We start from the raw sequence: 7,357 nt of genomic DNA, 5'->3' as shown, positions 1-7,357 counted from the left end.
TAATGGGTAATTGAAATAAAATGGTTTAGAATCACTTACCAACACTTTGGGGAAGAAAACAACTCTTGAAAATCGCCTCTAGTCCGTTTGGTTTTTGAGAAAATGAAATAAATGGCCAATTCCCGTTTTGATTCTGTTTTAAGTGCTGGGCGACAGTGTTTACAGCGATCGCATGAACACTGTCGCGTTTGTGAAGGGCAGCCTCTTAAGGACTTACGCGATTGCGGGAGGCTTTACACGTTCGCGAAGGTTTAGCCCGCCTTACCTTCGCGTTCGCGAGACATGTCTCTCGTTCGCATAGAGCTTCCCAGGTCCCCTGCCCAGCCTAGCTAAAGCTACGCATTCGCGTTCGTGTAGAGCAACTCCCCCCAATGCTCCGCGTTCGTGACCATGGTTTCACGTTCGCTTAGAGTAAACCATCCCCATCCCAAATTCCCCTTCGCGATCGTGAGAGTGACTATGCGATCTCAAAGCACGACATATCAGATACCAGGTACAACAGAAACACCAGATTTTCTAAGTCTAAAACATCCCGTGGCCTATCCGAAACTCACCCGAACCCTCGGGGCTCCAAACCAACCATGAACACAAGTCTAAAAATATCATACAGACTTGCTTGCGCGATCAAATCACCAAAATAACACCCAGAACTACGAATTTAGCACCAAATCAAATGCAATTCTCAAGAACACTTTAAAATTTCTATTTTCTCAACTGGATGTCCGAATCACGTCAAACCAAGTCCGTTTCTCACCAGATTTCACAGATAAGTCATAAATATTATTTTGGACCTATACCGGAGTTCGAAACCAAAATACGGACCTGATATCAACAAGGCCAAACATCAACAAATTCTTAAAAACAAATAAATTTTCATCAAAAATTCATAACTCGAGCTAGGGACCTCTGAATTCGATTTCGGGCATACTCCCAGGTCCCATAATTAGATATGGGCCCACCGGGATAATCAAAATACGGATCCGGGCCCGTTTACCAAAAATATTGACCGAAGTCAACTAAAATCAATTCTTAAGGCAAAAGTTCTTATTTTCATCAATTTTCAACATAAAACATTTTTCGGAAACATGCCCGGACTACACACACAAATCGAGGAGGGTAAAAATGAGATTTTTAAGGCTTAAGAGCGCAGAATCGAGTTCTAAAACATAAGATGTTCTTTCTGGTCATCACACTAACTTGATTACCTTTTGCTTTTTCTTTCTTTTAATTATTCCCATTTCCAAAGGTTGGTTCGTGCTTACTAGCATCGTCAGCATATCACACTAGATCCAGAGGTCCTCCACCTCCTCCTCCACCAAGTGATCCTAAAGGAAAAAGCAAAGGGAAAGGGAAAATGGATGATTTGAGTGGTATCAGGAAGGACAACGCTACTATAGCTGAGAACGTCGAAACTTCAGATTGTCGGAGCACCCCAGCATATAATGAACTGGTCTTACGTTTGGAACAAAAGATTTTGGAGCTACAAGGAGAACTTGAGCAGTTCCAAAACTTGGCAAACCTCTCTCTCACTCTAAATGTCCCTGATATTGACCAACAAGATCCAAATACCCAGAACCAAGCACCACAAAACCCACAAAACCAATACCCGCCACCAAATCCCCCTGCACCACACCAGTACCCTAGACCTCCCCAAAACTCTAATCCTCCTCCAATGCCAACTCCGCAACAACATCATCACTACCCAACCCAATACCCACAGACTACCACTTATCATACTCCCCAGAATATACCACAACCCACTCCTGACCACAAAACTCAACAAATGATCACCCTTATGCCAAGATCCCCAGAGTCCACCAAAGCAACCCAATATATGTGGAGACCTTACCCCACACCCCGAAACAAACCCTATACATACCTGAATCAATCGAGAAAGACCTGCTCATTAAGAACATGGTAGAAGAACTCGAGAATCTCACTGGCAGAGTTCAGAATATCGAAGGTGGTAAAGGCATTGAAGGTTTAAACTATGAGGACTTGTTCATTCAGCCAGATGTGGAACTGCCGGAGGGTTACAAACCTCCCAAGTTTGGAATGTTCGATGGAACTGGTGATCCAAAAGTGTATCCAAGGACGTATTGTGACAAACTTGTAAGAGTGGGCAAAAATGAACGAATCCGTATGAAACTGTTCATGCGAAGCCTCACTAGAGATGCGTTGTCTTGGTATATCAGTTAGAACCCGAAGAAGTGGGTTAATTGGGTAAGGATGGCGTCAGATGTTATGGACAGATTCAGGTTCAACACAAAAAATGCACCAGATGTTTTCTACATTAAAAAACCTCAAGAAGAAACCAACAGAAACCTTTCGCGAATATGCTACTCGTAGAGATCTGAAGCCATGAAAGTAAGACCAACACTTGAAGAAGAAAAAATGAATAAGTTCTTCGTCAGAGCTCAAGACCCACAGTACTATGAAAGGCTTATGGTTATTGAAAATCACAAATTCTCCGACGTCATCAAGCTGGGAGAAAGAATAGAAGAAGGGATTAAGAGTGGGATGGTGACAAATTTTGAGGCACTGCAGGCCACGAATAAAGCATTGCAATTAGGAGGTATTTCAAACAAGAAAGAAGTGGGAGCCGTAATGGTGGCCCATGGTCTTAAGTCTCTTCTCACATACCAAACACCTCCACCTACATACCAAACGCCTCCATCCACATACCAGCCTTCACCCCCCAGATACCAACAACCTGCTACCACCTACCATACCTATAACACTCAACCTGCATATTACCCCTAACCACCACCCGCCAGCCAAAATTTCCAAAAACCACAACCAAACTTCGACCGTAGACCATCTAGACAATACACCTCAATCGCTGAGCCCATAGACCAATTATATGAGAGATTGAAGGCTGCCGGTTATGTCACTCCCATCCCTGCCGTTGCTATGGAGAATTCCTCTAAGTGGATTAACCCGAACAAGACATGTGCCTATCATTCAGGCATGAAGGGTCATACAATTGATGAGTGCCGCACACTGAAAGATAAGATTCAGACACTGATCGACAATAAGGTCATACATGCAAAGGAAGTTGCACCAAATGTTCATAACAATCCTCTCCCGGATCACAGAGGTGAGGGAGTGAATATGATAGAGATTGATGAGGAATGGGATCCAGAGGGGTCAATCAGGTTTATTCAGGAGGGGGATGATCCTAAAACGTCTACGATCACCCTCACACCCGTTGTGGTACAAACCCAAGAACCGTTTGAAGTCGAGGTAACTACACCTTTCATTGTGATGGTAGCCCCCATGCCATCTTACAAGTCTAATGCTATCCCATGGGATTATGTTGCGGAAGCAAGGAGAAAACGAAAAGAAAAAATGGAGGAAACATGTGCGGTGAAAGGCATGACTAGAACTGGCAGAGTCTATACACATGAGCACCTGGGAGGAACAAGCAAAGAAGTTGCATCTAAGCCGACTGTTGTTGAGACTGGCCCTGATGACCTTTGGAGAAAGGTAAAAGTAAGGGAATACTCTATTGTCGATCATCTGAACAAAACTCCCGCTTAGATATCCATCTTGTCACTACTGCAAAACTCCGAGACACACATGAATGCCTTGATGAAAGTGCTGGGTGAAGCTTATGTACCCATCAACATCACTAGTGGCCAACATGGTCAGGCAGGTACTGAAAAGCCACAAAATCACCTTTCACGAGGATGAATTACCACCAGAATGATTAAGTCATAACATGGCACTACACATCACAGTGCAATTTGAGGATAAGTTCATTGCCAGGGTCCTGATATATGAGGGTTCACGTCTCAATATATGCCCACTGATTACTATAAAGAGGTTGGGTAAAGGCCTGCACGAGATACATATGGGAAGTATGAATATAAAGGTGTTTGATGGATCCCAAAGTGCCATAATTGGAGAAATCAACCTCAACCTACAAATGGGCCCGACCTGGTTTGATATTGAGTTCCAAGTGCTGGATATATCTGCTACCTATAATCTATTATTGGGACGACCCTGGATACACGCCGTTGGGGCAGTGGCTTCTACTCTGCATCAGACTGTGAAGTTTGAACGGAATCATCAAGAAGTGATAATCCATTGGGATGTATACTTTCTATCGAGAACAGGAAGAAGATGGGTAGAGAAACGTACCATCGCATTGAGCGAGTCAACGCAATTGAAAAGGATCGATGGTGGAGTAACAAGATAGAAAGCATATTAATATGGACAAGATATGAACCTGGCAAGGGTCTCGGCAAAAACCTCCAAGGGATCACCAAACCCGTACAACCGCAACGTCATGGCACAACTTTTGGGCTCAGATATGAATATACTTGGCAAGAATACCAGGATCGGTCGCCTCCATGGCATGGTCCTTATTATCTGCTGGAAAAACCAGTACAACCTCTGCACCAGACATTTTATCAAGCTGACATAGTGTGGGGATCTGAGGAAGATGAAGTCTTAGTTAGTATGATGAAACTGTATCTGGATGAAGAAGATATAGATTGCAGTGTGATAGTTGAGGAGGAGGAGGATGAAGACCTTACCATTCAGACCGTGGGGAAAGGAGCTATTTTCAAAAACTGGACTGCTGCACCATCCCGGGCCCGTTGAGTTCCTGGGTAGCTTGGCAGATTAACATCAATTATTTTTAAGCATTTGAGACATTTTCAGTATTTTGCTTTGAAATAATTGCTCGAATCATTGAGCCGCACTTGTTAACGTTTTAAAAAAAATTCAATTAATGCATTGCTACTTTTCATATTTACTATTATTCTCTACATTTTCTCTTTTTACAGCATTATTATTACCTATCCCGATGAACCTGTGACTGTGACATGTAATGAGATAACGCAACATAAGGATAGTAATTCAGAATACCTGAGGAAATCGTTAGAGAAGTGAAATTTTTTGAAAACAAGCCAAAGTCCAATTTGGTCGAAATTGAAGCAGCTAACTTAGGGGATTCCGAACTGGTCAAGGAAACACGCATAAGCATTCATCTATCACCATCAGAGAAAGAAGAGTACATCAGATTCCTAAAATAATATGAAGATATCTTTGCATGGTCCTACGACGATATGACGGGTTTGAGCACATCCATAGTAGCTCACAAGTTACCCACTAATCCTACATGTCCACTGATAAAGCAGAAGCTCAGAAAATTCAAGCCAGATATGAGTTTGAAGATAAAAGAGGAGATCACCAAGCAGATCAAAGCCAAGGTTCTTAGAGTGGTCGAGTACCCGACTTGGTTGGCCAACATTGTGCCAGTTCCGAAGAAAGATGGGAAAGTCAGAGTATGTGTTGACTACCGAGATCTAAACAGAACAAGTCCCAAAGATGGTTTCCCGTTGCCTAATATACATATATTGATCGACAACTGTGCCAAACATGAACTCCAATCCTTTGTGGATTAGTTTCGCAGGGTACCATCAGATCAGGATGGATGAGGAGGATGCTGAAAAGACAGCCTTCATCATGCCATGGGGAATATATTGTTATAAAATGATGCCATTTGGTCTGAAGAATGCAGGAGCCACCTATATAAGAGCCATGACAACTATTTTCCATGACATGATACACAAAGAGATAGAAGTGTACGTGGATGGCGTTATCATCAAATCCAAAAGGAGTACGGATCACATAGCGGATTTGAGGAAATTCTTCAATCGGCTTGAAGGTATAATCTGAAACGGAATCCTGCAAAGTGTGCTTTCGGAGTCCCTGCTGGAAAATTGTTAGGATTCATCGTCAGTCGTAGAGGAATTGAGTTAAACCATCAAAAGTCTAAGCAATCCAAGACTTGCCACCTCTAAAGAATAAGAAAGATGTGATGAGCTTTTTAGGATGTCTTAATTACATCAGTCGCTTCATAGAACAATCAACAGTGATATGTGATCCAATCTTCAAAATGTTGAGGAAAGATGCTGCAACGAGTTGGACTGAAGAATGCCAGAAAGCCTTCGACAAAATCAAGGAGTATTTATCCAAACCGCATGTTCTGGTCCCACCAGAGCCAGGAAGACCACTGCTGCTTTATTTATCTGTACTGGATGGAGTTTTTGGTTGCGTTTTGGGACAACATGATGAAACTGGAAGAAAGGAGCAGGCAATATACTATCTGAGCAAGAAATTCACACCTTACAAAGCCCGGCACTCTTTGCTGGAACGCACCTGCTGTGCTTTGACATGGATAGCTCAGAAGTTGAGGCATTATTTCTGTGCATACACTACATATCTCATATCGAGGATGGATTCACTGAAATATATCTTTCAGAAGCCCATGCCTACGGGTAAATTAGCAAAGTGGAAAATATTGCTGAGCGAATTTGACATCATCTATGTAACTCAGAAGGCGGTTAAAGGACAAGCATTGGCAGATCATCTGGAAGAAAATCCCGTAGATGGAGAATACGAAACATTGAAAACGTATTTTCCCGACGAGGAGGTGATGTTCGTGGGAGAAGATATCACTAAAGCATATGATGGTTGGAGAATATTTTTCGACAGAGCAGCAAACTTCAAAGGAGTAGGTATCAGAGCTGTTTTGGTATCGGAAACCGGCCAACACTATCCGGTATCTGCAAAACTCAGGTTTCCAAGCATCAACAATATGGCAGAATATGAGGCTTGCATATTGGGACTCAGGTTAGCCATTGACATGAATGTTCAGGAGCTGTTGGTAATTGGAGATTCTGATCTGTTGGTGCATCAGAGTTTAGGAGAATAGGCTACAAATAACACCAAAATATTGCCATATTTGCACTATTTACAAGAGCTAATCAAAAGGTTCACAAAGATAGAATTCAAACATGTTCCAAGAATTCAAAATGAATTCGCAGATGCATTGACCACTCTATCTTCCATGATACAACACCTAGACAAGAACTTCATCGATCCTATCCCAATAGAAATTCATAAACAACTAACTTATTTTGCTCATGTTGAAGAAGAGAGCGATGGAAATCCGTGGTTCCATGACATCAAGGAATATTTGGCAAAAGAAGAATATCTAGAGCACTCTACCCATACTCAGAAGCGCGTGCTTCGAAGATTGGCCAACCATTTCTTTCAAAGCGGAGGAATTCTATATATAAGAACTCCTGATTTGGGGTTACTACGGTGCATCGATGCCAAGGAAGCATATAGATTGCTCTAGGAAATACATGCCGGAACTTGCGAACCGCACATGAATGGCTTCGTCTTAGCCAAGAAAATACAAAGAGCAGGATATTTCTGGATGACTATGGAAACAGATTGCATCAAGTATGTTCAGAAATGTCACCAATGCTAGATACATGCTGATATGATACGAGTGCCACCCAATGAACTTAATGCAACAAGTGCACCCTGGCCT

Source organism: Nicotiana tomentosiformis, chromosome 10 (assembly GCF_000390325.3).
Source record: "Nicotiana tomentosiformis chromosome 10, ASM39032v3, whole genome shotgun sequence".
NCBI lineage: Eukaryota > Viridiplantae > Streptophyta > Magnoliopsida > Solanales > Solanaceae > Nicotiana > Nicotiana tomentosiformis.
The sequence above is the reverse complement of the archived record's forward strand: the minus strand, read 5'-3'. Positions refer to the sequence as shown.